This window comes from Oncorhynchus gorbuscha, linkage group LG26 (genome assembly GCF_021184085.1).
Source record: "Oncorhynchus gorbuscha isolate QuinsamMale2020 ecotype Even-year linkage group LG26, OgorEven_v1.0, whole genome shotgun sequence".
In the NCBI taxonomy this organism is placed as follows: domain Eukaryota; kingdom Metazoa; phylum Chordata; class Actinopteri; order Salmoniformes; family Salmonidae; genus Oncorhynchus; species Oncorhynchus gorbuscha.
This window is the reverse complement of record NC_060198.1, coordinates 25,488,851-25,499,834: the sequence shown is the minus strand read 5'-3', so window position 1 is coordinate 25,499,834 and position 10,984 is coordinate 25,488,851. Positions and strand designations below refer to the sequence as shown.

Here is a 10,984-nt window from a genome sequence, read left to right as displayed (position 1 = left end):
AGTATTGGGAGGGGGGTCACTCGGGGGAAGGGAGGGGGTCCAAAGGTAAAGATGACAGGTTTGGATGGTCAGTGAATGTCGCTCAGAGAATCGGTATATTGCCACTACGCTGATGCCCACAGTTGTTATTTTGCGGAGATAGACATGCCAACTGATCCTCCCACTCGCGGACATGGACAAAAACACACAACCGAGATACGCACTTAGACACCTCCCTTTTACTAAAGGATCGCGTTGTATGTTTTGAACACTGCGAGGCCTCTCAATTACGAGAGCTCTGAACCTGACGGATCGCACCCATGCTTGGTGGCGAAACTTCTCATATATATACACACACATGCCTCAACAACATGCCTACTGACACGCAAGGCATATGCTATCACATGCGCACACGTGATTCAGATAGGTACTTATACCAACCCAGATGCATAATACAGGCCATAGACACACTGGCAGAGGACTGACTGACTTGACAGGACTGACACAGACATAGATTGACAGGATCAGTAATGCAGGCAGGGCTGTTGTGGGATTGGGAGATCTTTTTAGTTTTGTTATGGTTTTCCGGGTGGGGTGGGCGTTAGATTTCATTGGGAGGGGGGGTGGAGGCTTACAATGTTACAATTCTATTGTGTATATTGAAATCCCAGCTGTTCACAATGACTGCAATATGAATTATGTTAAATAAAATATGAACTTGAATGATAATTATTGTAACGTCTATACAAACTACAACTTATGTCAATGGGGCTTTATTGAATTAAAGGTTTATTTTATAACCAAACTCTACCCTGAGTTATACAGCCAATAGAACATTTAGTTGTACTTTATGAATTCATCAAGATGCTTTCAGTTTGGCTGTGTTCAGAAATGTTGAGGCCATAATGTTATTGGTGATTTAATAATCTCAGGCTGCCAGTGGTGATTTAAGTTTATTGAAATTAATTAACCCTTTCAAATGAACCATGCATACTCACTGTAGTGGCTAGGATCCAACTGACAGGATCCTTTGAAAAATCTGAGAGCAGCTGAACAAAGATGCATTGTTCATTGCCATGGACCGACACAATATAATGCTGGTTTATATAACGCTTTCCATTATAATTGAGCCATGGTGACGCAGTATACATGATCTTTTCGCATTTGTCAATGTTGGGAGTTTGGTGCATGATACGACTCATGAAGTGCTGGGTTTGCGCCTGCACATAATGGCTGTCCAAGAGCAGGGATGAGGAAAAGGCTGCTCTTGTACTCCAGCACCCTCTCGTGGCTGGAATCAACAGCACTTTTTGTAGCTGTAGTGATGTTTTTTATTTGGCCAGGCAAGTCAGTTAAGAACAAATTCTTATTTACAATGACGGGCCTAGCACTGCCCTCTGGGACTCCCAATCACAGCCTGGATACGAACCAGGGACTGTAGTGAGGCCTCACCTTAGGCCGCTGCAATAATGGGAAGGTTCCAATGACCAAGTGTAAAACATGAGGCATTTATATTAATAGCTGAGGCAACCCTCCCCCCAATACATTTCTATTGTTAAAAATATACATATTGGGACAGAACGACAGACGATAACAAGCAATATTGCCACTCAATAAATAAGCAACCCACTGTCAAGGGCTCTAAATAGCCACACAAGGAATTGGTATATTTCTCAGCCTTCTACTTGATTTGTGTAAGGATGGTGATTCATCAAGTGTCTATGATCATCATCTACCATAATTCTCTGACAATGGTAGCACATGAATGCATTACACAATGCTGCAAACAGGACGAAATTCAGCTCCAGGTATAGAACAAAGGTATTTTGTGCAGCATTTCCCCCTACCACAACACAGCTGTAGGACATGATCAAAGCTTGATTAGTTGTTTTGAATCAGCTGTGTCGTGCATACTTGGAAGAAGAAGAAAAAAAATTGTACCCCTTAGGGTCCCAAGGACCAAGTTTGTGAAACCCTGAGTTAATGTGAAACATTAAACAATGCAAGAGATCCTCAACAGGACCTATCCACCAACATAAATAAGAACCTTAGGCTAAACCATTTCGACACAAATATTAGAAAATTGTGACAAATAAGTGTACCATTGTGATTTCATGACTTACTGATTTGTGACCATGAAGTAATTCCAAGATTCCACACGTGTTTAGTCCCATCACCTGCCTTTCAGTGAATCAGTACATTGTGAACCAGTGTGTGTGCAATGGGTACTGGACATAATGCCAACAGTTGAATTGGAGGTCACAGGCAAAATGTAGAGATGAGACTTCTCTCCAACTTATTTTCACCGCATATGCCTCCTTTTCTCTTTGTCCCCTCCCTCCATCAGTCTCACAATCCCACACCCACTATTAAATTGCATCACATTAATCTTCGAGCACATTCACCTTAAAATGTGTAATACATCACCTAATTAAACTTCCTCGCTATGACTCATCCAAGCTAACCACACTTTCATCAAGCAAATTCACCCTAAAACACTTTTACTTTCATAATCACACACACATCTATCTCACCCTATCCTCTCACTCAAGCACACTGTGATCTTGAGAGCCAGGGGCACCTCCCTGTCCCCAGCAGAGGAAACGTTCTCTTAGAGAACTCGGCCACGCTGAAGCGGTACAACGCCGAGCTAGTCTTGATGTTATAGAAGGTCACCTGACCCTCCTCACAATCCAGGAAGACATCCACTCTGGGGAGGTGCACCGATGCCTTAACCTTGGTGAGGGTGCGCAGGTGTGTGCACCCCCACCAGGTGTGTGCACCCCCACTATTAGGGCTCATGTCAAACAGCCCTTTCCTCTGGGCTGACTCCCACACCACACCCACCTTCCAGTCTTTATTCTCACCCACGTTCACCTGAAATGAAAAGACACAAAGAAACTAAGAAAGTGATAAGAAAGTGATACCGACAAAAGTTTCCGTGGGGACGAGCATGCAAATGTGGTCATCAGGGTTCGAGACCTTAAGACAAAAAATCATCTTTGGCGTGAAGAGCTCCAAGAGTGCAGACAGACATACCTGATTTTATCTTTTTTTTAGATCTGAGGGGAGAAGAAACATTTAGACATGTTTAAAATGGAAGTATGTGTGAGTACAGAACGAAAAAAAAAGGTTTTAAGTCCAAGCCCTAGAGTCCAAGCCCTAGAGAGCTCCGAGACAGGATTGTGTCGAGGCACAGATCTGGGGGAGGGTACCGAACAATTTCTGCAGCATTGAATGTCCCTTAAGAACAGTGGCCTCCATTTTTTAAATGGTTCCAAACTTCTTCCACCGAGACTCTTCTTACAGCTGGCCACCTGGCCAAACTGAGCACTCGGGGGGGAGAAGGACCATGGTCAGGGAGGTGACCAAGAATCTGATGGTCACTTTGACAGAGCTCCTCTGTGGAGATGGGAGAACCTTCCAGAAGGACAACAATCTCTGCAGCACTCCACCAACCAAGCCTTTATGGTAGAGTGGCCAGACTGAAGCCACTCCTCAGTAAAAGGCACGACAGCTTGCTTGAAGTTTGCCAAAAGGCACCCAAAAGATTCTCAGACCATGACAAACAAGATTCTCTGGTTGAGTGAAACCAAGACTCGAATATTTGGCCTGAATGCCAAGAGTTGTCTGGAGGAAACCTGGCGCCATCCCCTTCCCTAAAGTGAAGTATGGTAGTGGCAGCATCATGCTGTGGGGATGTGTTTTTCAGCTGGGAGACTAGTCAGGATCTAGGGAAAGATGAACGGAACAAAAGTACAGAGAGATCCTTCATGAAAGCCTGCTCCAGAGCATTTAGGACCTGAAACTGGGGCAAAGGTTCACCTTCCAACAGAACAACGACCCTATGCACACAGCCAAAACAATGCAGGAGTAGCTCTGAATGTCCTTGATTGGCCCAGCCAGAGCCCGGACTTGAACCAGATCAAACATCTCTGGAGAGACCTGAAAATAGCTGTGCGGCGATACTTCCCATCCAACCTGACATAGATTGAGAGTAGAAGAATGGGAGAAACTCCCCAAATACAGGTGTGCCAAGCTTGTAGTGTCATACCCAAGAAGACTTAATGCTGTAATGGCTTAATGCTGCACTCCATCACTGTCCTTCTTGGTCAAATAGCCCTTACACAGCCTGGAGGTGTGTTTTGGGTCATTGTCCTGTTGAAAACAAATGATAGTCCCACTAAGCACATACCAGATGGGATGGCGTATTGCTGCAGAATGATTTGGTAGCCATGCTGGTTAAGTGTGCCTTGAATTCTTAATATATCACGGACAGTGCCCCATCACACCTCCTCCATGCTTCACGTGGGAACCACACATGCGGCAATAATCCATTCACCAACTCTGCGTCTCACAAAGACAAGGGGGTTGGAACCAAAAATCTAAAATTTGGACAAATTTCCACAGGTTTCCACATTTGCAAGTGTTTCTTGGCCGAAGAAAGTCTCTTCTTATTTATGTCCATCAGTAGTGGCGTCTTTGCAGAAATATGACAATGAAGGCCTGATTCACTCTCCTCTGAACAGTTGATGTTGAGATGTGTCTGTTACTTGAACTGAAGCATTTATTTGGGCTGCAATGTCTGAGGCTGGTAACTCCTCTGCAGCAGAGGTAACTCTGGGTCCTCCTTTCCTATGGCGGTCCTCTTGAGAGCCAGTTTCATCAAAGCTCTTGATGGTTTTTGCGACTGCTCCTGAAGAAACATTCAAAGTTCTGGAAATTTTCCAGATTGACTGACCTTCATGTCTTATAGTAATGGACTGTTTGCTTATTTGAGCTGTCCTTTCCATAATATGGACTTGGTCTTTTACACAAATTACACCTGTTAATTGAAATGCATTCCAGGTGACAACCTCGAAGATGATTGAGCGAATGCCAAGAGTGTGCAAAGCTGTCGACAAGGCGAGAGGTGGCTACTTTGAAGAATCTCAAATATTTATTCTACAATCTAGAAAGTAGTAAAAATAAAGAAAGACCCTTGAATGAGTAGGTTTGTCCAAACATTTGACTGGTACTGTGTGTGTGTGTGTGTGTGTGTGTGTGTGTGTGTGTGTGTGTGTGTGTGTGTGTGTGTGTGTGTGTGTGTGTGTGTGTGTGTGTGTGTGTGTGTGTGTGTGTGTGTGTGTGTGTGTGTGTGTGTGTGTGTGTACACTGCTCAAAAAAATAAAGGGAACACTTAAACAACACAATGTAACTCAAAGTCAATCACACTTCTGTGAAATCAAACTGTCCACTTAGGAAGCAACACTGATTGACAATAAATTTCACATGCTGTTGTGCAATTGGAATAGACATCAGGTGGAAATTGTAGGCAATTAGCAAGACACCCCCAATAAAGGAGTGGTTCTGCAGGTGGTGACCACAGACCACTTCTCAGTTCCTATGCTTCCTGGCTGATGTTTTGGTCACTTTTGAATGCTGGCGGTGCATTCACTCTAGTGGTAGCATGAGACGGGGTCTACAACCCACACAAGTGGCTCAGGTAGTGCAGCTCATCCTTGATGGAACATCAATGCGAGTTGGGGCAAGAAGGTTTGTTGTGTCTGTCAGTGTAGTGTCCAGAGCATGGAGGCACTACCAGGAGACAGGTCAGTACATCAGGAGACTTGGAGGAGGCCGTAGGAGGGCAACAACCCAGCAGCAGGGCCGCTACCTCCACCTTTGTGCAAGGAGGAGCAGGAGGAGCACTGCCAGAGCCCTGCAAAATGACCTCCAGCAGGCCACAATTGTGCATGTGTCTGCTCAAACGGTCAGAAACAGACTCCATGAGGGTGGTATGAGGGCCCAACGTCCACAGGTGGGGGTTGTGCTTACAGCCCAACACCGTGCAGGACGTTTGGCATTTGCCAGAGAACACCAAGATTGGCAAATTCGCCACTGGCGCCCTGTGCTCTTCACAGATGAAAGCAGGTTCACACTGAGCACATGTGACAGACGTAACAGAGTCTGGAGACGCCGTGGAGAACGTTCTGCTGCCTGCAACATCCTCCAGCATGACCGGTTTGGCGGTGGGTCAGTCATGTTGTGGGGTGGCATTTTTTGGGGGGGCCGCACAGCCCTCCATGTGCTTGCCAGTGGTAGCCTGACTGTCATTAGGTACCGAGATGAGATCCTCAGACCCCTTGTGAGACCATATGCTGGTGCGGTTGACCCTGGGTTCCTCCTAATGCAAGACAATGCTAGACCTCATGTGGCTGGAGTGTGTCAGCAGTTCCTGCAAGAGGAAGGCATTGATGGTATGGCCCGCCCGTTCCCCAGACCTGAATACAATTGTGCACATCTGGGACATCATGTTTCGCTCCATCCACCAACGCCACGTTGCAACACAGACTGTCCAGGAGTTGGCGGATGCTTTAGTCCAGGTCTGGGATGCCCAGGCATTGTAGGGAGGTCATACAGGCACGTGGAGGCCACACACACTACTGAGCCTCATTTTGACTTGTTTATATGAACACAATTTCAATTGACCCACCTCGTAGAGACCACTGACTCTTAGTGGTCCGTAGTGCCTGTACACTGGTCGTACTGTCGCTCCCCCGTAGGGAAGTAACTGTAACACACGCGTGTTATATTTAAAAAACAAATAGGTCGGTCCTCAACATACAGTGCATTCTACTTTATCAGGCCAGGTGTGATAGGTTGTGTTTCCTTTCTTGTGTGTTCATGTTCCTCCTGGTATTTTTTACAACCCACTTTTGTCAATGACTCATTCTTTGCCAGGCCGATGTTGCACCGCAGTAATGGATGACGGAAGGAATGAGTTCTATTGGCATGAGGTATTTGAGTTGGAATGGTGTTTTGACTGCTTGCAGACTAGGCTGACTTTCAGAGTGACTCAGCAGAATTCCTGTCTCAATATGTATCATCAACTCAGTAATTTATGAGAATTTATGAAAATAATAATGTTGTAGATGATCATAAGGAGGAAAAAAACAAAAATGAAACTACCATTGAATATTTGGTAACTGATGTTCATTTTGAAAAGGATAATACATAATGATATGACTACGGTGATTAGAGGATTGTTTTAAACAACGAAAGTGATGGTGCTACTCACTGGAAACTCGGGAGTGCACCTCCCCCATGCGGATTTGAGCCATACTCTTCTTCAGTTCTCCCAGAACCACCTTCCCCTCCCCCAGAGAGAAATGCAGCGACACCTCTGCCTCAGCATCCAACTCCTGGAAGTCAGAGTCTGCCCGTAGGGGGGGCACTCGCCTCCTCAAAACTCAGTGGTTTGAAGGCAGGCATTGACAGATATGTTCAATTGAAAGATTTACAGTTCAGAGTTTAACATGAGTGGAATGGACTCTGGTAATATCTCTGATAGCATTCACTTAGAGGCCATTGGAACGTATATGTGGCACACCCGGTGCAGGTCCCATCGCCCTCAAAGTGTGAACCCCACCCAATTGTTACAACAGACACCCACAAATGATCAAATGTGCCTCAGCTAAAAACACATTCCCTCCATACCTGGAGGAAGCAAATGTGGTCATCAGATGTGACCTGGGCTTCCAATCTGGATCGCCGCACCAGCAGCTGGCTAAGCTCCGCCTCCAAACGTGTCACTAGCCCCTTCCCCCTTGTTTCCACAGACGCCTGCTTCTCTTCCATCCCGCCCACCAGCTCGTCACGGATCCTGTCCACCGAGCGACTCAGCTCCCCCAGCAACTGCTCCACCTCCGACAGCTCACCCCGTGCATAGTTCTAGGGAAAAAAACAGTAGGATTATGTTGCTCCTTGACGCTGATTTAAGGTCAGTTTCTTTCTCTCCAGTTGTGGTCATTATTGTGATCGCAGATCAAAGAGAAAACATTCTGCCAACTGAAAAATGTGTGATTCAAACCTAATGTGTTTTTTATTTTTTTTATTGAGTATTTTCCATAATGTATCATAACAGGGGTATGGCAAACATCCTTTCGGTTGACTACACAGACTGTCTTGACCTGCTAATCGCCACTGCAGTGGGAGTAATGGTTGTGGGTACGTTCTCCTAACACTAGAGGGAGTGGTAGCGTGATCTGGTGAATATGAAGCCCGACATATTGAGGGGTTTAGGGAAGGGGTCAAATAGATCTAACACAATGTTGATACAACGTTGGGGCCTGTGAATCAGCTGCCGACCCCGATGGTCTCCAGTCGGCTCCTGGGCTCATTCAGACGGAGGCGCCTCCCCTCAATCCTGTTCAGAATCTCTAGTTATGTCTTCCCAATGAGTTTCTGTGTGACAGACTAAAGGACAGGAAAGAGATGGAGGATGAGAGACAAAGAGACCAATTATGTGAATGCAGTGTCATTGAGAGTAGATTTGGCATCATGTCTGTTCACTACTTGTCCTAACTACACAAGTCTGCTGGCCTGCTGCTGCTGCTGCTGCTTAAACGGGCTCTTGGGGAAAACTTAAGTAAAATGTGCTTTTGTAAAGTGCAAAAAAATAATATATTTTTAGATGCAAATAGAAAAACATTGCTCTTGAAATAGCCATATACACACACACACAGCAGATAACACAATGAAGTACATTCATTCAACAACAACAAAAGTGTGCATGTTATTCATTTGCCTTGAGCCAAACCCATTATCCAGAAGATTAGACCTATAAATCATGTCAAATTGCTCATGTTTTTGGTCAGATTCCTGACAGAGATATTGAGGACTCTAGTGCCCAAAAGCCCATTTTAGCACCATTGAGGACTTTGACCACAGTATGAGTCATAATACATGTATGTCTTCCTATAGGTGAAGGAAGGATCACATGATTTTGGGCTCCCGAGTGGCACAGCAATAGAAGGCACTGCATCTCAGGGTTAGAGGCTTCACTACAGACACCCTGGTTCGAATCCAGTAGGTATCACAACCTGCCATGATTGGGAGTCCCCATAGAGCGGCACACGATTTGCCCGGCGTCGTCCGGGTTTGGCCGTCATTGTAAATAAGAATTTGTTCTTAACTGACTTGCCAAGTCAAATAAAATACAAATATTCCATCTGCGTCACCAGGAGGAATCTGCCAATGATTGCTACTCATGAGTAAACATTCCATAACTGCAGGTGGCTGTAAATCAAACCTTGGCTTTATGTAACACCTTCCAGGTCGCACCCTTCGTTTGTCAACTCAGAAATAGTAGAAGAAATTGAGTACTTCAAAACAGTGATGGCCTCAATGGGAGCTGCCCATTTTCTCAGATACATTTAAGGGATGAGCTGTCCCTTTGTTTTCTGCTCAGAGCCAAAGGAGGATCATATGTCATATTTAATGACTATTAAAATATAGTGCAGCCGGGAGCTGTCAAATTGGGATGCAGTCATTGAATGGAAATGTGTTGCTAAATCTGTAAAGTTCCACAGTTCCCAATCACTTTTTTACCCTCTTGGTTCAGGAATTTACAGTTATCTGAAAGCAAACCAGAGAAATACCCAGTCACTGTTTCTATGCAAGTGGTTTACATTAGAAATGTGGATGCAGCTTAGATAAGAACATAATCAACTCCCATCTCAGACAATATTTAGAGTAAAGTCTGCATTGCAAAAGGGATTTTAGTGGCTTGTTTACAAAAAAGGTGTCATCTATGTCATCTGCATTGCAAGAAGCTGTGATGCCCCTAATGACCTACAAACTAGTGGCCAATACTCAGTCTTTCAAAGGTTCAATCAAAATGCAAGTTGTAATATAAAAAAGTAACCTAAATAAAACACCAGACACCAACCACAGAACTAGAATGTAATTATACTTCTTTAAGGAACACGTCCAACACCAAGAAACACACCACACCCTTAAGTATCCTTCAGACTATAACCTTGGCACAAAAAGCATCTTTGAGCTGCGTGGGCCATTGAAGTTCTGAAGGGGTGTGTGCTCCAAGAGCCTGATGTGAAAGCTGCTTTGCCTTCTCACCCGTTTGCTGACTCTGTCTGCAAGGACACGGCGCGGTGCTCCTCCAGCACACAGATACAGATCTGGTCCGTGCTGCAGTACACCTCCAGAAGCCGGTGGTGAAGTGGGCAGGGTGCGGCCGCGAAGCGCTCCCCGGGACTCCAGGAGCTGGTGGTTGGCGGAGAAGGGCGTGTTCAGGTGAGGCTGCACATGGGCCTCGCAGTAGGATGCCGTGCAGGTCAAACACGAGCTGATCGCCACTTGTTTCTTCCCTGTGCACACGTCACATTTGATCATCTCCTCCAGAAAGGCGTTGCTGTTGGCCATGGCTCCTGGTGTCTTCATGTCCAACATGTGCGGATTAGCCGTGGTGTAGCGAGCTTCTTTGAATTACTCAGCGATATGGGCGAAAACCCGGTTGATGTTGAGCTGAGGCCGCTCGGGGAACTGATGCTTGCAGAGCGGGCAGGTGCAGGTGGAGCTGGAGGCAACGTAGCCTCCGATGCAACCCTGGCAGAAGTCGTGTCCACAGGGCGTCGACACTGGGTTGTTGAACAGGTCCAAGCAGATGGAGCAGGTCAGCTCCTGCTCTGAAAACATCTCCATGACCCCTGCCTCAGCCATCATTTTCTCCTACCCGAAGCTCTACGGGTGAGACAACATACTCAGTCACACAAAAACATTAAACTAGGCCCATAGGTCAACACATAGGCCCAGTTCAATATTTGTGACCTATGCAGAGAAGAGGTTAGGAAGAATCTCACCAACAGGAACCGCTTTGAAAATCACAACTGGATAGTTTTAGAATGGGCCAAGGACAATTGTCCCTTTCAAGGCAAACAAATGATGGTCACAAAATACAAGTGCTGATAGACACATTTTGGACTAAGTTGTTTATTACAGTAAGGGTTGCATCACAAATAGTAATTCCTATTTTTATCAAGCATTTTGACTAAGAATTCCATCACACAACTTTTGTTTTGAAGCTGCTGACTAACATTAAAGTGCACATTTTTTAAATCACCACAGTAAGGATTCGTCTTCACAGAGCTGTATTCTTTCAATGCAAACAGTATCTAAGGCAGCATTTTAAAGGTGTTAGTCTAGTCTGGACTTGTCTTCTCAG

The 10,984-nt window shown here is 45.4% G+C and overlaps 1 pseudogene; it reads right to left on the bottom strand.

The window, feature by feature from the left end:
* Positions 1-2,526: 2,526 nt before the first annotated feature.
* Positions 2,527-10,482, bottom strand: LOC124015345 (annotated as a pseudogene).
* Between the last annotated feature and the right edge of the window lie 502 nt (positions 10,483-10,984).